The sequence below is a fragment of the Phasianus colchicus genome, chromosome 9 (assembly GCF_987193195.1).
Source record: "Phasianus colchicus chromosome 9, bPhaCol1.hap1.1, whole genome shotgun sequence".
NCBI classification, from domain to species: domain Eukaryota; kingdom Metazoa; phylum Chordata; class Aves; order Galliformes; family Phasianidae; genus Phasianus; species Phasianus colchicus.
The window spans coordinates 25,078,242-25,104,174 of record NC_143444.1 but is presented as its reverse complement, the minus strand read 5'-3'; the positions used below and the strand labels follow the sequence as shown (position 1 = coordinate 25,104,174).

The following is a 25,933-nucleotide window of genomic DNA, read 5'->3' as shown; positions in this document are numbered from 1 at the left end:
CTGTTACGCAAGTGTTTTCTCAAAGCCACTGTGTTGTTGTTTTTCTCTTCACTGGGGAAAGAAGCATATATCTTTCTGAGTTTGCCAATATTTGCAAAATAACGTGACAAAGGCAGAGAAGATGGAGCAGGAGTTCCAAAAACGTGTTGAGAGGTAAATGTTGGCTGCTCCCTGTAACCTTTTCTCATGGCCTGCTCACACTTGTTCACACAACAAACTTGTCTCCACCAAGTTTTCACCTCAGGCCAAGTGCCTAATGAACCCCAAAGGGCTGTCTTCTTCTAAACAAAGGCACAGCAAGGACTGTTGTTGTGTCCTCCCCTTCAATCTCCACCTCTCAATCCCTGATTCACCATGGGACACAATGGCCTGGGCAAGGACAGGAATGAAGAGCAAAGCAGACAAAACTGTACGGTCGCTGCCACAGGTACCACACTCATCACTTCTCTGTGCCAGCAAACTGTGAGGGTTTTTTCTTTTGTTTTATTTCAAGAAAAAGAAAAACTTCATCTATTTCCTGCCCCTCTGGGGGAAATTTCTTCAAAGGCTCATTTCTGGAGAAGCCATCACAAGAGAAACTACTTGGCATTGAACTGACCCTGATTTAATAACCAGAGCCGGATTCATCAACAGCTACTATACCCTAGAGATAGCTGTTGCTGCCCTGTCATAGACAGAGATGGTGAGATCACACTGCTTCTCCTGATGATCTCTTTGGCGGAGGCACGGATTGAGAAAAATGTTAAAAGTTATTTTGAAGTTATTTTGAAGTCTTGTGTCTCCCTCCATCATATACAGAAACCACATATTTTCTTCTACTTAGAAGAAATGTAGAAGTTATGACCTATAACTACTGGCAAAAATGGGAATGTCAGCACCATCCTGGTGGGAAGAAGGGTAATATCATCATAAAAAGTTGGTTCAAATGTTCCTCACAGAGCTGCCTAGCTGGAAATGAATATGTGAGCATTCCCTCATAGCTGAGGAGGTCTGACACTATTTTTCCATAATTCACTAGATAGAAATCTAGATTTTAGACTGGCAAAAATGGTGTACAACTGAGTGAAAATATGGCTTCCTCTCCATAGTAGACATTTGCTGTTCAGCACATCATAGCTGTTGGATGGGAAGGATCCACAGTGGCATGGAAGGAACACAGGAAAATGAAAATGAAAGGGGCAGAGTGTTCAAATATGAAGTGATTCCATTTTACACTGCTGATGCAATCCAAGAAAATCAGCAATTTCCTTTCAGCCTCCTAAGTTTTATGAGAGATCCTATTCAAGCTCTGATAATAAAAGGAACACAGGTGGGTAATTAAAGAGGTGTGAAACATGAACAAATAGCCAGCTTTTCACAATGTGTTCTGGAAGGCTATCTGCATTGAAGTGCTGAGTGATTGAGTGACCTCACAGGCTGACCTGGGGACTAATTTTCTTCCAAAACTGAACAAAACTCAAAAGGTTTCTGTAAAAATTTTGCTCTGAAAATTACTGACAGCCTTGCCATTTCAAGAACTGTTAAGTAACAAGAGTGCATCACTTCTAATCACGCTTTTCATAGATCACAGCAGAACAGAGAGAAGATGGTACTGGGTCAAATCCAAGATCCATCTACTGCAAGAGTCATCTGGAAGCAGACAACAGTACATGTTTAGTGAGGAGTGTAATAGGTCATATACAGAATAGTCCTTTACCTTTCACTGCCTTCTAATTCTTGGTTTACAGACTTGCTAGATAAGAGGTTGCATTTTAACCACTGTGTTTAATAGCTTTCTATGGAGCTCTTCTCAACAATTCAGTAGGAATACACCATCTACAAACCATTGTAAGGGCCATTCCTTTGAAAACTTGCAAGTGGAACTTTGATCTCTTGTGGATACTTTTTTCTGTCTCAGTTCCTTGGGAGAAAAGAAGTACTGCTTGCCTCTGGAATGAGATTGTGGAAGAATTGCCTTGGTTTGGGTTGTTACATTCAAGCAATGAGGATTTTAATTTTCCAGCAATTCCACTTTCACAAACTTCAGAGTCATAAGGATAAAATTCTGAAAGCTTCACTCCAAAGATACAGATCAAAAGTTAATAGTCCCTTCAGTGTAAAACCAGAGAAAACTGTGCAGTTTGCACAGTCTGAAATTCTGCATAAATTGAGGACATTCTTTGTATAGGACTAAACAATGCAATTAACATTTTGATTTACCTTACTACATAAATACACTTATTTTAACACTGTAATATGTGAAAGTACACATTAACAGAGAAAATTATATGAATATGTGTAATATATATTACACATACCACATAAATATGCATGCAAGGGAGGAAACAGTACTAACTGCTTTTTTTTTAAATTTTGTTGTAAAGGATCACAATGAATAACACATTTAATCCATCTCAGGTATCATTTTTCTTCCACGCAATGTTTTCTGATATTCAGCTATTTTGGTCCATGAGAAAGCAAATCTAAAATCAGTGATTCTGAGGCTTACAGCCTCCCTAATGGCTTCTTGCATGTACTTCATGACACACAAGCAAAGAAAAAGTAAAGGGAACCTGAGTGGTCAGGGGGCCTAGGGACTTAAAATTGCTCTATAAGTTTTACTCTGATCTGTGGGACTGAGAGGGTTAATTTGCCATTAACTTCTGAATTTCCATGTTGTCTGCATGTTTTACTGGAAATCATAATCCAAACTCTGCACTGATTTTCATTTTTTTTTTTTTTAATTTAATAACAACTGTTGCTTAGTTTATTTGTCTGTTTTCCTATAGACAACTTTGGGATACTCTAAAGTTTCTAAGATGCAGAAATAAAGCTGCATTACAAACTTGAGGTCCTGATGTTCCTTCCACATGCAGTCTAACTTGCCAAAGTTGTTCTTTACCAGGGACAAATTTTTGAGGCTAGATGGTAACAGCCAGCTAAAAATTTGCTATCTGTTCTCGCTCTCCTGTCCATGGCTTAGCAATGTTGTTTTGAAATAAGTAACTCACCATTCTAATGAATCCAAGCACAACAAAGTGATATATTCACAAGAAAAGTAATTTCATAGTGAATATATATTAATCCCGGGCATGGCTATCAGATGGTGTAGAAATGCATGGATGTGTGTGTTTTGGTCTTTCTCACTCACCCCAGTCCTTGCAAACTGGCATCTCCTCCATTTCTGGAAAGGTCCCCCCTGTACTGAAATAAGTACAGGAATGTCCTTCCCATGCATGTCCTTCTCATAACCTAAAGTGTGGAAAGCTGGATAACTGCAAAGAGTGTCTCCATAGAGAACTATAATCTTGAGATTACATCCATTTAGGCAGCCTGATACAAAATATTCAACTGCAACACAGCAAAAAACAAAATACGCTACCTACTCTGCTCATTAAAATTATTTATGTTTGTTCTTCCCATACATGAACTCTCTTTCAGCCATCTGAATCAATTAAAAAAAAATATATATTAGATTGTAATGTTTTTCTTTCCAATCAGGCTTGTGCTTTATGAGTGAGCAGTTAAAACATACATCCTAAAATGTAAAATTCTGGAAGCTCCGAGGTCCCTTAGATGTGGGGTGAAAAGAATCAGCAAAACTCATTTGCAGGGAACTGCAATCAAAGCCTTATCATTTGTGCTAGAAATGCTCACTTCAGAGCAGAAGTGCAAACTGAGCTGCTCAAATCTTCAGCTCCTGACTACGCATCCCTTCACTGACCTTATGAATTCAAAGCCTTTAGCTTTTAGAGGGAAAAAAAAAAGTTAGAGACTGTTCTGGCTCCCAGGAAATGTTGCAGGAAGGATGTGTAGTACCATGTCTGTGGGGCCACACAGATGTCTTCCCTCCAGTGCATAGGCTTGCTGACTCAAGGAGGTGATCCCAAAGTGAGTGATTGTCTTACTGGTGACTATGGGATTTGCATGGAGGAGTCTGGGGCCCAGTGAAGCCTCGTGTGCACCAAACACGGCTGTGCAGAAGCACAATCCAGGTCGAGCACAGACAGCTGAGATCACTTTGCCTGTGTTCCTGCTGTTTTATTTTTTAAAGTAGCTGCAGAGAACATTGCTGTCTGGACAAGAGCACTTACAGATTTACAATTTTCTGACATAACATGGGCAGTGCATAGCTCCAGGTGATGTGACTTAAAAATGAACCCAGAAAATTCCCCAAATCAGTGCAGAGGGGAAGGTGGTAGGAGCTCTGCACCTCTGAAGAGCTGGCAAGATAAACTGCAACAGGACTGAACAGAGACTAGTGCAAAGATAAAGACATATGCATCCTCTGTTTAGTTTTCTTCTTTTTTGGTAACTCAGAAGTTTCCATTACCTAAATGAAGAAAAGTGGAAAATGTGGGGATGTCCCTAATTATCACACAAAGTCTCCAGCACCATGACATCTCCAGGGTCTTTATTCTTTCCTTAAGGTACCGGTAAACATATTTTATTCATTGGCCACTGGAACCAAAGCTGGGTCTTGCTTTGCAGCAAGATAAGTATGAAATGCAAGTTACATAGATGCCTGCTAGCCAAACCTGATTCCTTTGAGAGATGGGGGAAATGGAGAAAGGAAGATCCTTGTCAGAGCAAAGATGAATAATATCTTGCACGTGAGCATGTCAGATGCTTGAGAATTAAACCTTGGAACTATCCAGTTTCCAGTCACATCATCAGTGTTTACTCTGGAGTAAAAATCAGTGACTTTTTCCATTAAATTCTATTGATCTATTTCTCCAGCAAGAAGCTTCTTCATCTAAATCACTGGTTTATTGTGCCTCTGATTGTTTAAGAGGATGTCATGGGAGCCATTGATGAGTCACTTAAAATGCTATTTGTCCTACTACACATAGGCAAGCTATGTTTCCATCTGAAGCATCGCTACATGAATCGAATCTTTCAACATAAAGTGGGCTTTGTTTGCAAAATTAAAATAATACGTATAGTATTTTACATGTTTGTAGACTCTTGCAGAAGACTGGTTGTATCACTCTGTTTTCAGCTCCTTAAGCCTCATATACAAAGGAAATATTAACTGTTGAAATCCACACGCACTTTCTAAATGGAATACAAGTAGATGATGGTTTTGTACCAGTAGGTGTAAACAGGGACTGACAGACAGTTTACATGAATACTTCTACAGAGGGCTCACCCAGGGCCTTAAATTTAAAGTACTTGGTGTTCGTGACTCTTTCTCTCATGGTCTACCTGAAGGATAACAAATCAGCTCTTTTGCCAGGTTAAGTAGCAGAAAGGAATCCTTGTATTTTCTGTGACAACCAGTGATGCCCACAGACTACTATGAATGTGAAAAATAAGTGAACAGCCAGTCTTGGCAGCAGGTAGAAATTCATTGTTTGTGCACTGTATGGTAGTAGGATAAATGAGGTACTCCAGTGTTTGGGAATGATGCCTCTCTAAGCATCAGGGTTGAGAGAGCAGTTCAAATGAAAGATGATTTGAGAAGACAGTCCTCCAGAAAATGGGATAGTTTCCTCACAAAACCCTTGCTACTGGCAGCATTACCATAGAACTTTGGAAAAGAACAGTTTTCTGGTTATCCTCAGTCTAACAAGCAACAGAATGTAGCCACTTTACCTGATCACATATATTTTATGCTTTGCAAGAGACAACGGTATCACAGACTTGGAAAATTGGCATTACATGAAACAGAAATAATCCTCCTCCACTTTAAACTGTATATCTTAAGATCCCTAAATTTCATTATATTATTATATTGTCCAAAATGTATTAAAAAGCATTTCAGGCATTCCACTGAGCAAGCAGAAATTGCCATTGCTTCACAATTCATCCAACTATGTCCCAAATATAAAATAACAAGTAAAGAAAGGCAGTGGAGAAATAAAAAAAAAAGGAAAAACTCTTCCATTTTGTTGGAGCTTTATCTGGAGAAGGAAATGTTCAGAAGCCTTCAAGTTTGAGAAAGAAATTACTTACTCTTTTTTTTTTTTTTTTTTTCCCCCAAAGCATTACGTTTTGACATTTAAAAATCCCGCATTCCACTATATCCTGCACAGTTCTAGGAGTCAGCACTGAAATCAGACAAGCTGATTTCCTCAAAAAGAAATCATTTCATTTGTCCTGAAAAAATATATCTACCCAAGTCTTAGACAGAGAATTTAAGATTTCAAGTCAGAATGAACAAGTCTCTGAAACTTTCTCTTCTCTGCCTGATTTTACAGTACAAAGTCTGGCCACATGCAAGAGTTCCTCTGAGGAGAACTGTAGCTCTTCAATGCCTGAGAGTCAGTCCCACCAAGGGTACCAGAGCCAACACACAGGGAGGGAGAGTATTCAAATGCTTCACTTTTTCCACTGTTCTGCTTTTCTTGGACTGTTACGTGGATTTTCTTTAGGTTCCCAAGTATGGAGAATTTTTATTATTGTTGTAAACCCTGCTTGTGAAGTAGATTTCCTATCCTAACCCTTTCATGCCAGACATTTGGATAAGTTCAAGTACAGTATCAGTTTATTATCTGACACGTGGTCTTGTGGGAATGATATTCTGCCACTGACAAAGGAATAGATGTTGTCATCGGATAGATCCATTCCACCCCTGCTTCTTGCAGAGCTACCTGTTTTTAATAATGGTGATTTTTGAGGAAAACATCTGTGTTCCCTCAGCACGTGATTAAAGCCCAAGAGAAAGAGCCACACACTGCAAGCAGCTCTTAGAATTGTGAACTACTGTTCTGTCCATTAAAGCCTACATCCCTCTGGAGGGTGATATTCCCAAATAGTCATGAGTGAGGATCAGCAAATGCCTGTCTTTCATCTGGAAGTTGATTCCTGTGTCAACAAGGCCAGGCAGGATTCATGACCATGTCTTTGCCATCTGTGGTCTCCTTCAGTACAGGTTTCAGACTTCAAATGCTGTAAGACGGCTCCCACTGAATGCAGGGGCTACTTCACAAAGGATAAGTAGAGAACGATCGCTGAAATCTAAAGGAGTTGAACTCAGAAGTAATTCATTATTCTGTTTTTAGTCTACTTAGTAATATTCTCATCAAGTGGTGAACGGATTTGCTGTGTAACTGAGGACACAAAGGGGTGTCAGCTCATCCTGACATTAATCAAGGCCTAGTACATTGAGAACTGACCCTTGCAAAACAATGACAAGATTATTCAACTCTGTAATTTAATGAAAAGAAACAACAATCGTCATTATTTAGGGAGAATCCAGAACTGGACAGAACAGAACCATATGGCAACTTTCAGATTGCCAAGATGGCTGCTATTGAAATTCAGAAATGTTCTGTTTCCTAAATTGTGACTCAGGAAAGATCACGCTTTAGCATCTGTCCTATTCCCAATCATCTCCAGACACTGGCTGGACACTCAGGCAGCATCTCTATGGAATTTCTTTCCTTAAAGCCAAGTACAAATGAACAAAAGGAACTTGGGAGAGAATTACTGTTATTTTTTGCACTCTTTTGCAACTTGATCCATTTCCTATCTCCAAAGCTCTTTATAAAACAATGGATTTTCCAATACATTAGGACGTGTCACTAGCCCAAGGATTTTCGCTGCTCCTGGCAGCCTGCTGCATTGGCAGAGTTCCCGCTGCATCCTCGACCTGCTGCTGATTGATCCCCGTAATCCAATCCATTTTCAACAAGCCACTTCAACTCCAATAAAAACAAGGGGCTTTGCTGATTGCTGGTTTCAGCTGCAGCTGTTGGAGCCACAAATCTGAAGAGAAATATTTTAAGTCTATTTGTAAAAATTCTACTGCTAAAAATCAAATGATTCACTGCTTTTATTAAGTTAAACTCAAAGGGAAATGATCTACAGCTTCTTTTTACACATTGTACATTTGTTATTTTATTCCTGTGTACTTGGTGTGGTCGTGATGTTCCTCTATGCAAACAGTCAAAAAAAAAAAATGTTAGGACTGCATTTCCCCAGGGCTTTGGCATATGTAAGCATGAAAGAGCTTACACAATATGGGTGCTGCAAATATTTCATAGACTTTAAATCTTTAATTTAGAAGAAACAGTTCTAATCTGCCCCTTCTAAAAAGCACCACCCAAAAAATAAAGCCCCATGTCACTCAAAAGTTCTTACACTACGATCACACCATCCATGTGAGCTGGGGAAAAAAAAAAAAAAAGAAAAGAAAAAAAAAAAGAAAAATAACGAATTCTGCCATCCAGATAACAAATGAGAGACAATTCTCGATCCTTTCACATCCATTTTTTCAGCTCTGCAGTATTTTAAGACTGAATTTGAAAAGTTGTAGCTTCCAATCAAGGGATCTTCCAAGGTTTTTCAGTAAAATATGCCAGCTATATTATGTAGTTTATAAAAAAGAAAGTTTATATAGCTTTTATATTTTATATTCCCATCTTCTTTGGAAAATGGTTTAGAGAAGAGCCAGCCCTCTTACTTTCACTTGTAAGGCATGTTTTCCAGATTCAGATCAACACTTTATTTTTCTAAAACTTTTTTCTGCTTTTTATAACTTATTTCTGTTATTAATATTTGTGGCTTCACTGGTTTGAAAAAGACTGTAGATGAATCTAAGGCCTGTGATGGGAGCTCCCAAAATAGTAACCATATTTTGAAGACAGAGTATTCTACAACCTCTTCTAGAATTAAGAGTCACAAAAGGAAAACTGATTTTTCCTAGAAAGAGTGATACAGAGAAGTTCACAACAGACTATGATAAAATCTGGTTGAGCTATAAATTTTTCACCTTTTTTTTATTGTTTTGGGCCACTGTAGTAGTGGCCTTGGGCTAGTAGTGCAGCTGTCCTCTTGTTTATAGCTGTTGTCTACAACTAATTTTGCTATAAGGGCAAGTAGGCAATAGAAATAGAAAGCAAAGGCCAGGGAATTGTATTGGGAATATTATGAGAGCTAGCAAATTTTTTTTTTCATTGAGCTTGACATGCTGCATTTGGCACAGTGGGGGTTTAATGAAATTTTACTGAATCCAAGGCAAACTTTCAGTGGAAATCTGCCCAGATTCCCAGAGGTCTCTGCTGAGGCTGAAGACCTTAGAGGTACAAATCCTTGGCTGTAGCCCTTCTGCTGATGGCTCTGTCCTTCAGACAGCAGACCAGGAAAGCCCCAAAGAGGCTTCTTTGTAAAATGATATTGCTGTCAGCAGTTCTGCTGCTATTTGCTCAGAAATTGAAAATATGGTAATTTCCAAGAGTACTTGCTGAGTCTGGGGAACTTCTAGTATATTACAAATTAAAAGAATGGATTCTGGTCCAATTTAGACAAATACATGGGGGGAGAGGAGAAAAAATGGAAAACTGTCCCTCAGTATCAGTGTAGAGGAAAGAAACAATAACTTGGAGGATAAATATGGAAAAAGGAGAAAGATGGAGGACTGATAACCAAAAGACGCATAAGATCATGCAAAGGAGAAGATGCATACCAGTTTGCAGTGAGGAAAATGGAGCTGTCACTACTAGGTAAACTATAGCAGAAGAGAAAGTTGTAATATTGCCTACTCGACTCTAAAACCATGAAAGCTTTTCAAACAACTGGTAAGCTTTGAAAAAGACACCTATATCAGTAAGCTAGTTTACAGTTCTGAAACACAGCATGTAGAAGCAAGTCACATTCATCCATTAATAGTAATTAATTAGTAAAGATCTAGGGCTGCCCAGAGAAATTTGTAACTAACAGATAATCTCTTCAGAGCCTGCAGCTGGAAAGCAAATTCTGTTGTTTCTAAACCACAGAAGACTCCTGAGGATTCAGCCTAAGGAGCTGAAGGGTAGTTCAACTTTTGCATGTTTGGGATACACCCAAGCCAGAACTTAGTTCCCTTTGACATGAGAAATGTGTTTATTTGGTGGGGGAAGGAACTTTTCAGGTCACCTTGCCCTCGTCTACAGCACAAGATTTTCTCTCATATAGAATATCAAGAATTAATGCCTCTAACCATCTCCTGAAACAAGATTAAAGCTAAAATTAGAGTGGGAAGGGTAGTGCATGGCTGTAAAAAAATAGCAGTGACCTTTATTCTATTGATTATCTTCTCTTTTAAATACTTACAGATTAGAATGCAAGCTTTCAGACAGATACGGTAACATTTAACGTGTGGTTACCTCCACACAACATGACTTTAGTTTGGCACTCCTCCCAGTTTTTATTTCTCTAGTGATATCTTCTCCATATTCTCAGAGGGACTTCATTCTGCTGATCTCAGCAAGCTTTAAAAGGAAATGTGAGTTGAGTTTCTTGGAGGTTTGTGGTTCTTCTAAATTAGACTTTTCTCCTTGCAAAGACTTCAGTGCAGCAGGTAGCAAGGGGAGAACTGACTACTGTTGGAAAAAGCAGCAACTAGTGATCACATTAACATGCAATTCTCTGTTCAGATGAATTTTCTCATTACTTGACACAAATTAAGGCTTAACTCTTTTTCCCTCCCTTATGTGAACAGAAATGTTTTCATGGGATTTTCACACAAGAAAAAACAGCTAAGGGGCATTTAAACATTTCTTGTGCTTGTAAGATTCACAGGGAAAAATAAACCACCAACAACAGAAAAAGAAAGCGAACACAACCAAACACAACCATTGCCACACTGTACAGATGCAATTCTAAGCAAGAAATACCTATTACAGAGAACAGCGACAAAGAAGCAGGTCTGATAAAGGTTTTGCTTCCCTCATTGATGAAAGCTCATATAAGGTCTCTATCAGAAAGCAGGGAACCTAGAAATCTGTCTTTATAGCAGTGGCACCCATTGCTAGGATGTGAAATCAGCCAGAACGTGTGCTCTTGGGCAGCCTCATGTCAGACCACTCTGTAGGCAAGGTCACTGCACCAGAGCACAGAGTGCATCTATTCTGCACTCGAATATCCTTTATTCTCAGATGGGGTCACTTCTCCTAACATCTGTGACCCTGTAATCTTGTTTCTACCTTGTCCGTGTTTCTTTAAATTCACCATTTAAAGAGCTCTTTAAAAAACAACCAGCCATTCAGCAGCAGAAGGAGGGAGGGTAAGTTGAGCTGACACTGGAGCAGCAAATTAGGATGAAATACCCACTTCTTTTTGTCAGATGTTAGGAGGCAGCAATGGCTCACAGAAACTGGGAGAAGGAGCAGCTTTCACACCACTGATTAAGCAGAGCTGCAGGCTGGGTGGCAGAGGAAACTGGAAGGGAAAAATTTCAAGATAAATGTAGGGTGCCAGGCTCTTCCAGGTCTGCACATTGGATTGTGCCCAGTTCTGTGAAAGAATCCTCTAACTCAGAAAGTCTGAATTCACTTTAGATCAGCTAGGAAAAGACATTACTATGAAGCATTTCATTTCGTACCAGCTCTGTGGCACAACCAACTCCCAGCTGATGTGGGTAGAGAAAAAGCCAGCTTGGAACAGAATCACCCAAAAGTCTCTAAATGTTTCAGATCATTGCACAAACTACAGGCAATGGTGAAGCTTGGCTTAAAGCAGAGTTTATGCGGAGGGTGAGAAATGGACAAAATTAGCTCAGAAGAGTTCTACTACTTGGGTTGGAAATTTCCATTCATATCAGTCCATACCCACCACAAAAAAAGCCTGTAGAGACTATTCTCATAGGTGTGATAGAAGGCAAATGTTAATAAAAGCAGGAGGTCTAGACATAGACTCAAAGCTCATACTGTTAGAACACTATTGAATCTGATTGGATTACTTTAACTTATGAGACAGAGAAAGGCTTTCATTTACTTTCCAATGAAAATTACTTTAGAAAGCAATTCTATTGTTCTTCTTCTGTTGTTAAAAAAAGAAAGAAAGAAAGAAAGAAAGAAATGTTATGCTCAATATTTGGGTACAATGTGCTGTACAAAGAGCTCACATTACCAAGTGTACAAACTATTATAAAGCAACCAAGGTTGCTACAGTCCTGAGCCCCAAGAGTGATGCTGCCAAAGGAATCTATTATGTAGGGTGGCCCAGTGGCACAACTGGTTTTAAAGCAGAAAGCCCAGGAGTCTCTTCTTCAAGGTTTAAGCCTAGGATTTGCATGTTTGTGCTCTTTCACTTCCACTGCTTTTCCTCCCAAAACTTTTGTTATCACCTTTACAGTTAGACTTTTTTTTTTTTTTCTCTGTACTTTCAGAATCATTTCTCCCTTATCTTTCTGGCTTGTTTGCCATAGGTAATCAGCAACTATTTTTCACAGTGAGGCAAAGCTGACATCAATACTTAGCTTTAGTTGGATTAATTAGAATTAATTAGTCTGATCCAGATACACAACTTACTAGAATGTCAGTGCCATCCTGAATACACACATAGTGTTGCTTTGTGTGGATACATTCTGATTTCTGTGATTCTTCAGTCAAAGCATTTGGCCTCTCAAGTCTGTGATGGGGGATAGAGGTGGATTTCATTCATCTACCAGCTCAAAGGAGTGAGTATCTTTCAGTCTTAAATTTCAGCTGAAAAGTGAGAAGGAAAGCTGGTTAGAATAGATTGCTTAAAGCAGCAATCAGGGGGAGAAGAGATGTTGCACAAGACAAGAGAACAGGGTTACAGGATAGAACGGGTTTAGGTATTACAGCACTTGTTGAAACTGACAACATAATGCATGTCACGTACTTCAGAAACGGTGCCATTTCCGTGAAAATCAGAAGCTAATATATGCAGCTCTACGCTGTGCAAAAAATCAATCTTTTACTTTGCCTTGAAAAAAAAGCAACCAACTAGTGCTATGATTTATGGCAGAGGAAGAGAAACTTAGATTTTCTTTGACTTCACGCAGTATTCCTTTCACATGTCTAATGTACTGCCTGCAGCTATGTTTTTTTCAGAAGGTGAATGTGTTTGTCAGCACTGCTTCTAATAGAGAAACTGATGTTCTTAATTGCTATTTTTTTCTTTTTGTCTTCCAATCCATGTATTGCATCATCTCTTTTCGATCTGCACAATTTTATTCCCAGTGATTTAAGATTCTTGGGCACTTCTTGATGATAAACATCTCTTTTGAAATACTCAGGAAGAATGACTTTGCAGTGGGAGCTATTAGCGTTCTGAGCGTGACACCAGATGTCACATCTAGAGGTAAGAGAGCAAAGTCCTTAACTGGGGTCAATTCTATCTTTGATCTTCCTACTGTGCTAGCCTACTAAAGGGCAAATAATGACAACTTTGATGATTTTTGTACTGTAAATAAGCCTATATTTCTGGATGTTCATAAAGTATTCGCTCCCATGGTGTCTCACATCAATGACATGTATCAGCAGGTCTTGCAATAAACAGCCTTCCAGTAGCACTAATATAAGCAACACTTTGCAACCCCCCCTGCAAATCCAAAAGCAGACATTTAATAACTGCTGGTCATTCCTGATCTGAAATGGGTTTGACCTGCTGACCCCAGGGTGAAAGGCTCTGTACTGCATTACCACTCCCAAGAGCTCTCGCACTCTCTCTGAGGCTGGGATTTTTATTATTTTGTAGTTAACCTCAAGACAACATCACCTACAATGGATAACATCTGCAGAACACTATCTAGGCATCTGAAGACTTTTTTTGCCTTACAACTAATCATTAGCACTCAATGAATCTGCAGGTTAAAAAAAAATTGTGTGGCTAAATACTCCCTGCAGTGAAATCTGAATGTGAGGGAAAAAACCTTTAATGGGGCCTTCTTGCCACTGGTATATTTTTCACTATTTTATTGGGTCTTGACATTTCTTTTCATGTAATGGAAGATGTCACGAGGGGAACTCATCAAAAAGTTGTTTTTTTAGCAAGAGAGAACCAACCAACCAGCTGCCCTCCAAAACCATCCAACAAATTATTCTAGAGGAATAGCAAGAAAGCTTTCCTTTCTATGCCCATACTTCTGAAAACAGCAAATTGCAAACTTTGGCAATGCTATACATTACTTAACTATCAATTTCTATCATTTTACAGAGACTCTTTAAATATTCACTTGGCATTCTGCAATGAAGATTTTAACAAGATCATTGCGGAGTTAGCCACAATGGTAAGGAAAGAAGAGTTACTGTCAGCAATGGTAGGGGGATTGTATATGTAGATTTTTGTTTCTCTCCACCCACAAAAGATCTGATCTCTGGAAGCCATATTTTCCCCTTTAACAGTGAGTCTTTCTTAATTCTGATTATTTGGGAAGTTCTACTTATGTACCTTTGTATACAAATGACAAATCATCACTTAATGAGCATGAACTGAATTCACATTGAACTGTCCATCTCACAAACATCAAGACGTCCAAGAAAGAAAACTCACTTGTCTATTCCCAGCAGTGCCTTGGGATACAGCCTGCAAAAGCAGTGGGAATTAGACATGAGGAAGCAGCAAGATATTTTCCCCATTGCATATTCACCCATCAATCACAGTTCTCTTTGAAACCTGGCTGGTGGCCACTGGTCCCTGCTGGGAAAATGCTAGAAGTGCAAGAAAATGGGACATTTTTCTTCTTTGTGCCAACTTTCAGTGTAGGGTTAACTTGGAACCATGAGTAGCATAGCCCATCTCCTCTCTAGCAGATCTTTGAGAGGAGATCCATTGTGGAATTACACAGCTGGATCTCAGTGTCTCATTCTGCTTGGTGGTTTGACATTTTGGACAAGTTTCACCATTGTTTCCCCAAATTTTCATCTGCAATTTTATTAGAAGAATAAATTTGAAAGAAGTTCAGTCCACCAGAGAGTGAATTCTGTTAAATTTCTTTTTCCACATATAACAGGAGGTCAATGAATAGAGAACTGAGGGCAGACACAATGCTGCAGATATGGTACAGAAGAACAAATAAGAACAAAACAGATTAGAAAAGGCAGTTGGTTGGGCCAACTGGCATTTTCTGGTCCAGATTTCTAGACTTCACGAATCTGTCTGGTTAGTTTTGGAAAAGTAGATGACTCTGAGGTGGTCAATTTTGTGTCAGAAAAGACAAAAGCAAAATTAAACAGCTCTAGGATGCATGGAGCCAACAGTTATGTGGAGAGATGCAGTGTGTGCCCAAGCTTCTGATCTGTTTTTTGACACTGAAGAACTAAGAGGAAACCAAGTCACAAGAATATGGAAAAATACAGCCCCAGGAAGTTGTAAAACCAAAATAGTCAAGGCAGAAGAATATTCCTGGGGAAATAAAGAATGCACAATGTATGACAGCTTCTAAAACAGCCCCAAACCAACATTTTAGAGCAGCCAGATGTCAAGCATACAGGCAGAATCTCTCTAGAAGTCTAGCTCAGAGAAAGAAAATCTTCCTTCTAAACTTCTTGTTTTGCTTTTCCACTTCATATATTGATTCTATGTGATAATCTCCATCTGTGCACTTGTGTAGAACCTAAATATGGTGTCTCTGGTACAGGTGAATTTCCACATCATGGAATTATCGTAAAGACATCTAGTGGTGTTAGGATAAGTGACAAATCTGGCAAGGGCAGCCATTTTGTAATAAGATTAAGGACCGGCCTTTGAACAACCTCTCTTATGAGAAAAATATTGATCATTCATTCATGATACAAATAATGTTTCCATGTTGACAAAAACAACAGATTCTGTATGTCTTCCCATATCACCACCACAAAGACGTAAGTAACTCTGCAAATCAGTTCCTAGGCTTTCTGGGGAAAAAAAAAAAAAAGAGAGAGAGAGAGAGAGAGAGAGAGAGAAAGAAATAAACCAGTTGGGATTCAAGTTGACTGTGCTCCCTTCAAAGTCCTGGACCAGCCCTGAGCATCTCCTGGAACTGGACTCCTCTCAGTGGAATGCAATTTCCCAATCTATCATGGCCATTCTGGCACCTGCTTCTCAGCAACAGTTATAAATCTTTTGCAGGATTCTGTGAAAGCAAAAAAATAAACCCAATTTCTTGGCCTGTTCTCACAGATCAGGAGAGGGACAGAAATGCATGCCTCATCCAAAGAAAACTCTGCCGGGCTTTACACTGCTAATAGTTCAGTAGGAATGTCTTTTTAACTGTGCACATCCTGTAGAGGTCTCTGGTATATAACCTGTTAGACCCTCACCTACAACACATTTCTTTAGCTTTTGAAGGCTTGCTTGTCTGCAGGGTGTCTGCCAAGCAAAAGAAATGAAGATTAGGGAGCAAAGAAACCCGGTGGCAGCTGTGCATCAGGTCCCAATTAAGACATCAAACTAAATCCTTCAGCTGTAGTTCTCAAACATCCTCATATATAATATTTCCCATGAGGCTGAAATTCTTCTGCAAGGTTTATACTGGCTTTAATGTATAGCATCAGGGTTCAGTAAGCCTTCATGGCATTCCTACTGCTTTTTGAGACAGCAGGGTATGCTTTTTTATCCCTATCTCTCCAAATAAAAGATGGGACATGCCGTATATTATGACATGACTTGACTTGGACTGAGGTATTAGGTCTGGGCTGTTTACCATGAAGCCACATTTGAGTCTGCCAATGAGTCATGCTGGTTCTGAGCATCCTAATGTCCCAAATAAATAAGTTTCTAGCCATAACTTCATAATAGTCATTTGGTCCACTATACATTCATTTGAAAGGGAATTCAACTGCCAGGATCAGTCACTCCTTGGCTTCAGGTCCCAAGAAATATTTTTCCCCAATCTCTCTAAAAGTCCCAACAGCACATCACATATATTCTTGCAGGAAATGACAGTCTCTTGGAAAACAGCCTTAGTATCACTGCAGACTCTTCCCATGAGGACAGTACAAAGTGCCTGGTTTACTAACACAGTGAAGCCTCCATGCTGGAAAGACCTAAGTCACTCAGCTGTTCTCACTAACAATTGCTGCATTTAAAAGATAACCCCCCTGCAAACAGGAGCAGCAAAACCAGAATCATTTCCCACAGCTACACAACAGAGAAGAGATTTGATTTGAAAATAACAACAGTAAGAACAACCACACTTGTCAAACAGGTGAGCTCCTTGGTTTGTCAGATTCTGGTTCTCTGCTTGTTTATGGTGCTTTTCCAGAACTTTTTCCAGAGACTAGCCAGTTTCTTCAGAGAAATCTCAGTGTATTCTCTGGAAGCAGTTTGTTCCAGCAACTCCTTCTATTAAGAAGGTAGAAGCATATTCTCCAGCTCTCTGAACACTAACACCATAAAAAATATCCCTCATTTCAAGTCCCACTGTATGGGAATAGTTGAGTCACAGCCTGAACCACTGATTGAGCACCTGGGGAAAGGACCAGGTCAGTCCTGGAAGCACAGGTGAAGGCAATTCAGCTGTGTGATCAGAAGGGGTGGAGCCTGGCTGCACCTCTCTCAGACCCCATTTAAGGGCTGACTGCCACTGGGGAAAGATCTCTTTTTGGAGATCCCTCCTTGGTGAAGCTTCCCCCTGTGAACCTGGAATCTTCTGATATGGGTGAGCAGTCTTCTTCTCTCTCTATTGTGCTAGTTCTTTTGTCATCACACCTTTGTTGTAATGCCTTTCTCACTGTATTGATCTGTCCAATTGCTACACCTGCCATATGAAGCACATCCTTAATGCAGAATCACAGCTGTTGTTAGAGGCTATGGAACAGTATTAAGATTTTTTCCATCTAAAACTCCCTGACACAGGAACACAAATCAAAATGTGATTTCTGGACATAACTGATCTTCAGAATCAAGGAAACAAGCTTGTGTTTCTAAGAGTAACAGGACTATTGGCTTATCACAGATAAGTGTCAAAGGCTAAATTTCTTAACTGTCTAACAAGAGTAAGCTTGCACTGTAAACTGTCTCACATTATTCAGCCTCTGAGCTCCATCACTTTTTCAGCAGTTTAATATTTTTGGAATCTGTAATCTTCTATTATATTTGTGATTAAAATAAATCAGCAGATTTAAATACTGTTCAGTTGGGAGTGGGGGAGAAGGAAAAATAGACATACGAAGCATGTAATGACATGCTTCTCACTTCTTTCTGAAACGATCAAAGAATGAAGATGGCAGAGCCCTACCACATTCTGCTGGAGTCAAGCTTTATTTGGTGACTTGGATATCAAAACATCTCCTTACTGAAGAAAAATAAGAAAAAGAGGTTATTACTATTTTGTGAGTTGTCTCTATCTAGAACCTTAAACTATACAGCAGGTAACATCTTTTTATTTTTCTACCTCCAACAGAGATGGATTACTCTTTAAAAGCAATTCAGGTGATGAGGATAAAGTTTTAGAATGGATAACTCCCCTTTTCAACACTGGATTCTGGTGAAATCAGTTGTCCTAAGTATGATTTAAGGATTACCCATCACGTTACTTCCTGGAGTTAAACATATTAGAGAATTGGAGCAGTTAAGGAAGGACTCCTGCATACACTTCCTTAATCTGATTTATGTTCTCTTTATCTCAAATTTCACCTCCTCAAGTCATCTTTTGACTAACCTACTGAGATTGCAGAGTATGGGAGTTGGAACATTCCTGAATTGTCACTGCAAGACAGCATCAGTCTTACCTGGCAGCACTTTCCTAAGGAGTATTTAAGTTTGAAAAACAAACAGGAACAGTTTAATGGCAATAGCAAGTTCATAGCAGGTTATATATCAGAAGTTTGTAACCTAGCTCAGTGGAATTAGGACGTGACCTATGGCCAGGCTCTGAATTTGTATGTATTTCAAGAATTCAATTTCCCCATGAAAACATTGCAAAAGACTTCTCAGATTGAAGCAAGCTGCAGATTTCTAAATATAAATTAGCAAGGCACAACGTTTCAATTATCATCTTAATAGTGTTTCTTTGTGTCATTGTTTTGTGGCATCTGCCCGAATGTTGGACAATCACAGGATGACATTTGGAAGACCTTGCTGCAGGGTTTTGTCTGATTTTTAAGTTTGCAGTCTTTTAAGACTCTAGTCTGGGTGAGTCATTGAATCTTGGGGACTCTCTTGAATCTGGGGGGCTCTTTTGAGCACTTTCATGATGAAGATTTTCTTAACTAGCTCTGCTTCCCTATGGTTACAACACCTCTTCCCAAGGTCAGTCCTGCCCCTGGCACATCTAGTCAAATTTCTTTTCTTAATCAAAGAAATAAACTTGAGACTGAAAAGAGCAAACCAACATAAAAAAGGATTTGTATGCCATTCTAAATGCTAGCACTTTAAAATAAAACATAAAATCGCATGTTACCAGAAAGATAAGCCACTGTATTATTTCATTATTTCCTGGCAAGTCCTTGAAATACGATTTGCACGGGGACAGGGCTGGTAGTAGCATAGATGTGCTCCTACCCTTTGTTATTTAATGCTCAAATGATGCTTTTATCAGCCTCTTGAGAATTAAAATTTCTGCCAGGAGACTTTATTTCAGTGGAAACCACCTTCTCCAGTTCCTGTGTCAGCCATATCTCCTTGGGTATGCCTATCTTACTACTGCATTACCACCTCCACTATTTTGAGCAGAGTCCTGGTTTTGCAGGTGAATGAGTAAAAAGACCTTCAACAGGAAAAAAGGGAGGAAATGAGGCCATGAGAAGCTTCTGAAAACGTTTGGGTCAGGTCAGTGATTTTCATTGTCTCTGTTGTACCTGTCATTCTAAATGTCCTCTCAGTTGTCCTCCAGCTGTTCTGTGTTCAGGCCCAGGGTTAGCTCACCCTCTAAAAGGGGGGGAAGGGAAAAAGACAAAAACAGTCATGGGGAGACTGAAAAGAAAATAGTAGCCTGAGTGAGGAACAATGAGAAAAGATATTCATTCTTGCTGACCTGGCCCCCACTCAGAAGTAGCTGAGAGACTTGCAGGGAAATGAGCTTCTTTTTGAGGCTAAAGAACTCTAATTTGGAACGAGATTTGTTTGGTATAGGATCATCTTTTCGCTCTCATAGAGTATCTTAATCCTGGCTGCATGCCATTGCCACACTTCAAATGCAATCAAGCTCATATCCAAGCATTTTTCCATCTCTTCTCATCTTGGGAAATGTTCCCAGTTGTTCAGCTCAACCTTTTCTTGTTGTCCTGAAAAGCAGAAACCATGAACAGTCTTCCAGTGAGATGAGTTAACTTTGGTTCCAAGGAGATTTCAGCAAAGTGCAACAGCTGTGTTTGACACTGGTAAAGCCAGGGCAGAAAGTTTTCTGCATGGAATTCTAGCACATGTTTTGGCTGAATGGGCCTTATCCTAAAGCAGCTGTTTATGTATCTGACTGTGCAGTGAGACACATCTCGGCTTTAACTGCCTAAATGCGTATTTACACAGCGTTCACAAATCTGTTATGCTGACAAAGATTTATCCTTTAATTATCCAACACAGTCAACCACCTTCATTGGGACTTCTCCCAAGTTTACTTAAGAGGAGGAAAAACTTATTAAGTAAATTACCACAGTGGGTTTTTTGTTGGTTTTGTGTTTTTTTTTTTCTTTAACCAAGAATTTTTGTATCAATGCATAAACCACAAGAATGATCATCACTTTAATAGCTTCCTGCGGATGAACTCTTTCATGTTGAGCTGTCAGTTAGAAGCATGGGTGGGGAGCCCATTTGGAGGAAAAGTGAGAATAATTCCTTTTCCCAGCACCTTGAAGGCAGCAGAGGATCAAAATTACTCTGGGACTCCTCACATTCCACGTGTTGTGGGCAGGTCTCAGCTCTCACTATCCAGCAGCCTCAGTACATGCTGAGGAAAAGTTGTTCTTCAGCGATTGTTGCTTCTGAAAATAAATACATGGTGTCTTCTGATCTGGAGGTGAACAGAAAACACTACACCAATGAGTTTGTGCTGCTGCTGCTCCCATCATGGAATCGTTTGTTTGATTCACAAGAGGAGGTGTTATCTGGGCAATTCATTTATAGAAGAGGGTTGTAAAGCAATTGTTTTCCACATATGTTACTGTCTGTTTAAATGCAGGTTACATGCATAACCTAGAATGCATATTCCTTTTTAAAAAGACTTTCTTTTCTGAAAGCTGCTATCTCCCTAATCTAACAAAGATCGGGTGCAATTATAATTATTTTATTCATTAAGAATGTGAATTGCGGTCATGTAATTAGCGAAGCTATTAGTTTGGTGCTTGTGGGAAGGATATATCCCATGTTAATGGAATATTCACCCTTCCAACAGAACTCCCTTCTGATGAAGGCATTGTATACTTGTACTTCGTGAAAGTTGTCACCCCCCAGATATCAAAAGTGGCTTCTAATTTTACCTGGGACTTGCTGACATTTTTCATTATAAAATGATGGCTTTTTAAACACTTGGGGGGGGGAAAAAAAATTATCAAGTGTTTTTATTGAAAACCAGTGGCTGATTTTAGGGTTTAGTGATTTATTTTTGTTTAAACATCAAACGCACATTTCAGCTTTGAAGATGTTTCAGCACTGGCACTGCTTCTCTTACGTCTGAGATCTTTACAGGAGATCTGGACAGAAATGAACATTTTCTCATGTGTTCTCATAAAAAGCAAATGCCAAGTACATTTTCAAGCAGAGATGGAACAGAGATGCCTGATTTCTGGGTTATCCAGTTACAGAGAAATCGGTGGGGCTGATGTTATTGACCTGAAAATAAAGCCCACTTTAATTATGTCTGATACACACCCAGACTTGCTCATTTTTTGTATTGCTACTATGGCAACGTTTCCCCACTGTAATTCTCAGTATCATGGCACAGACCTGCTCAGTTATGTTTGGAAGACAAATTCAAGGGAAAGAAGTCAGTTAAAAAATTACATCTAAACTCAGACAAATCAGAATGAATGGTACCAGGAGTGAACACATAAAAGAGAACAATGTTAAGTTAATGCAAGATAACTTTGTGATTCAGTACTTTTGTGTTGGATTAGGAAACTTTTTGTGTTGCCTGGAGTCCTGTGATGCTGGGATCCTATCTTATGATGATGTTCACAGATGTCCTTCCTCTCTCTTCCCTCCCACGTGCACAACTGCAGCAGCCAAACGCTTCTCCAAAGCACGTTTAGAACAGTCTGTCTATCCCTGATCCTGACTTGCAGAGTAACCTTGAGTGAAAAGTCACCCACTGCTTACATCTTAGCTTTTCAAGGGCTTAATAATGCCTACAGCAAAGATAACTTCTGGGGCAGTTGCCAGCAGTTTAAAGGCACTTTGAGGTCCTTTGATGGAAGGGATAACAACTGAACGTGCATTTGAAATAAATTCTCAAATGCCTTTTTACTAACTCCTTTTTTTCTGCTTTGCTGTTCTCTAGCCTGTAAATAGGGCTTTCCTTTGGCTGTGTTTAATAAAAAGAAAGAATAAAAATCTCTTTGGTAAAAATGTCTCAGTGGTACCACAGTATCTTTCTTTAATTAACAGTACTAATTGTAAAAAATCGGGGATTTTGACCCAATACTTAGACTAAAACATTCCTGTGATCAAATGCAATCTTCATTATTACTGCTGTAGAAAGAAAGAGAAATAGTGCTTTTCTGGCTCGGTAGATAGAAGAACAGATGGTTCCCTTTGTACTAGGACAGGGGCTTTCAATTTTTTCCTGTCTGAGGACTCTGAACCATTTTCCAGTGAGGATGAAGAATGTTTAGAAAATCTGTAGAATTCTGTACCACTCAGAATAATTTGATTTTATCTAATTCCTAGAAGTCTGCTTCACAGGCTGAAAACCACTGACCCACATGGTCTTTCCCTATATCCTTCCACGCACAAGCCCCCAAAGTTCAAGCATGATCCATGCTAAGGAGTGTAATGCTGGGGCATCAATTTCTAGTGCTGACAGTGAACTGAGCTCAGCATTGATAGGTGAAAACTGGGGGGGGGGCACCAGGGCAACCCACAATGTAAAGGCTGCGAAGAGAATTCAACCTTCAGTGCTGAGTATTGCTTCTGTTTGGGTGGTTTTTGAGCTTCAGCTTTTAGAAAAGAGCACCACAGGGAAGGTAGCTGTCAGTAGCTGAAGATGTTGGGCTTTTCATGTTTGTTTTTCTCACTTCAAGTTAGCAAATCTGAGCTCTTTCTGGAAAATCCTGTCATCTACAGACAGCAAGACAAAACCAGATCTCTCTTTCTCACTGACATCAAGGAAGCATGACAGCCATGGTCCAACGCTCTGGCACTGGAGCAGATACTGAAGCCTAATTAATTAACAACATGATTGGGACTTGCCAGAAAAATCCACTCTAATTAAAAATGGTCAATACAAACTTGAGAAGCAGCAACGATGGTTACAATTGCAAATACAGCTGGATTGGGCTAAAAAAAAAAAAAAAAAAAAAAAAGCAGGTTGCCTTCATATACCCTGAATGCAACTGTTAACATTCCTGACTCACTGCGATCACAGCAAGGGGCTGAGATCCTGCTGTCCCACATACTTTCCAAAGAGATGATACAGATGTTTCCCTATGGTTTATAGGGAGGTCTTATTTGGCTGGACAGAAGTTCCTTGATCCCAGAGGAACAGTTTACCAGTCCAGGTTGTGCCCAATTCACTAAGTTGCTTTGCCTGCCAGGAAGTTACAGTGGGGAAAATTGAGGACCAAACTCCTCCTTCCCTTGTAGCTGGTGTTGGCAATCTTTGGGTTTTCTCTCCCACATCATTTTGCCCCCCTGACAGCCTAAATCACAGTTTAGGGTCCTACAATAAACCATCTTGACATTTAAAATTTCCAAAATCATACACATCACATTCTGTAGTCATTCTTCACTCATCTCCTTTCACAAGGCAAGCCTGGCCACTAAGCAGTTGAAGAAAAGCTACCAGATGAATTAAGTGCCAAGCATTACAGGCTTCTGTTTTGAGAACTCTGAGGTTGAAGAATTCAGATTTCACCTACAGACTCAGCCACAACAGTTTCTGTTTCCCTTATTCCCCGTAGCCCGCAGCATCTCAGACCTAGTGGGCATCCTCTGCAGGAGATGTTCAGCTGTTCCAGCAACACCATGAATCCCTTTCCTCCTTTGTCCTCCTGTTGCTCCTCACAAAGCATCGGATCAAGACTTGAAAGAATGTAAGTGCTTCAGTGTCAACCATTGTCCAGAAATTAATGTTTTGGGATTATCATGCAGAGCTGATGGTGTGAAGTCAGTGACAAAACTACCACTGGCTTCCACAGAAGCTAAGTCAGGCCAAAGCAGAGAGCAAGTGCACTTGGAAATGTCACCTGCAAAGTCTTCTGGCTGTCTGCAATACATGGCAGCACTTCAGCCTTGTCTGGTTGCCGTGTGTGAAGTTGGGCTTGGAACTGGTTTAACACTGACTTGTTTTTTCCATATAGCTGCCCACAAAGCAGAGTATTATTACAGAATTAACAAAAACTTTTGCAGATGTAAAGAAAAACAACCAAGCAAATAGGAAAACAAAAATTACCACCAAACCATGAAGAGAAACAAAATATTTTGCAGATGAATCACGGTGAGGTTGAAACAATAAAAACTTCCCTATCAGACAAATTATGGGAAACATTCAGTTTAATTGAGGTCACCCCTTTTAGATACTGCAAGCAGATGGGGGAGTCTGGTTATCGTTAGGGATGAGAGGAGGGTGAGGAGGAGCTGGGAGTCTCCAAATGCCTCCAGAAAGCAGCCAAGATGCAGGATCTCTCCAGCTGCCTGTTGCCCTCTGCATGCTCTGCAGGCTGGACAGCACAGCATATAGACAGCTTTCCCTGCTTTGGGTTCCTTCAAGATCAAAAACTAAACTCACCTGAGGTAAATGGACTCACAAATCACCTTATCTTGTGTGGCATGATGGACAGATGTTTTCCAGTTACACTGAACTGCACAAATGGGATGTTTTCTTCCGTTCAGGCTCCCAGGTTAACACCTGGCACATGGAGCTGCCTTCTTGCCTTTCTCAGAGGGAGGCTGAAGGCACAGAGCAGGCACCTTGCCTTGTCTGCAAGTCAGGGGTTGCAGAACCCAACCAGAAGATCCTATCAGCAGTAACAGCACCAAGTCACCTCTGAAAATATTTGTGTTGCCTCATTTGCACCATAAGAGAAGAAAACAGGGACAAGTCATGAACTACAGAACCACAATATCCACTCCTTTCCCATTCCCTATGATCTGAATTGCACTTACATGAAGACCTCGAAGGCCAGATGAGCACAGCTATGTTAAAAGCAGCTGAGAAGCCTATACTGTGACATAAGGATGCTTGCAGCTGCTTTCTGCCCATCTACCACCTGGAAACTGATCCACAGCCTGTGGAGCACTGTGCTGTGCCAGGAAATCCTGTTGATTTTAATTCCTCTCCCATCAGTGATTACAGATAGAATCTATGTAAACAAACTCTTTGCATTTGGTGATGTGCTTGAGTCACAGGAATTGTTCTCCTTTATATTTCATCTCACACCAAAACTGTAAGGGGGACACCAGGAGCTTCCTTGCCCACAGAACTCAAGGTGAAACCTTAGTGATGGTCACAATTTGAGAACGTTCAGTTTCGTCTAGGGTAGGGGCTTTCAATTTGCTTTCTCTACAGATTTATGGTCAGAGCTACAAATTGGCAGAACTGTGTTATGAAGTTTCTGATTATGGACCAGGGAACTGAACATGCTTCTAACACTTTTATCAAAACTTTGAACAGGCCTTTTATGTTGTCCAGCTTCATAGGCTCAGCCTAAGCTGTTTTGTTGGACAATCAGAAGTGCATGAAATATTGCTCAGTACAGTACAATAGCTGGCACCAGACCAACTGAAACAAGGAATTTGCAGAGATTTTGATACTCCTTTACCAATTTTCACATGTAGAAATCCTTGCATTGCTGCACAAACAGGATTTGCACATGCAAACCAGATCTACCAGTACCTGTTAACATGTGATTTGAAAGAAGAATCCCTACACACTGTAGAAATAAGGAAGGCCTTGCCAAGATGATGAAGAATCTGAAAATTTTATCCTAGAGCATTCTGAAACTGTTAGTACAAACGTTCCCCACCAATACAGAAAATGGCACTTCAGCAAACCAGCCTTTTACTTGTTTGGATTTCTTCAACAAGCAGACCACTCAGTTCTCTCTGGTTGTCATCTGGGTGTAACACATTATGTACTCAATGAAGCTGGCTGGGAGAAGAAGTATTTGGGAGCAAAACTGCTGGCTAATGGAGAGAGAGAACTGAA

At 39.9% G+C, this 25,933-nt stretch overlaps 1 long non-coding RNA gene across 1 annotated transcript; it reads left to right on the top strand.

Moving 5' to 3' along the window:
- The first annotated feature begins 17,245 nt into the window (after positions 1-17,245).
- Positions 17,246-22,079, top strand: LOC149916882 (uncharacterized). The gene is made up of 3 exons (XR_016468972.1): positions 17,246-17,293; positions 19,325-19,404; positions 21,684-22,079. It is a non-coding gene; the product is annotated as an uncharacterized LOC149916882 (long non-coding RNA).
- The last annotated feature ends 3,854 nt before the right edge of the window (positions 22,080-25,933 follow it).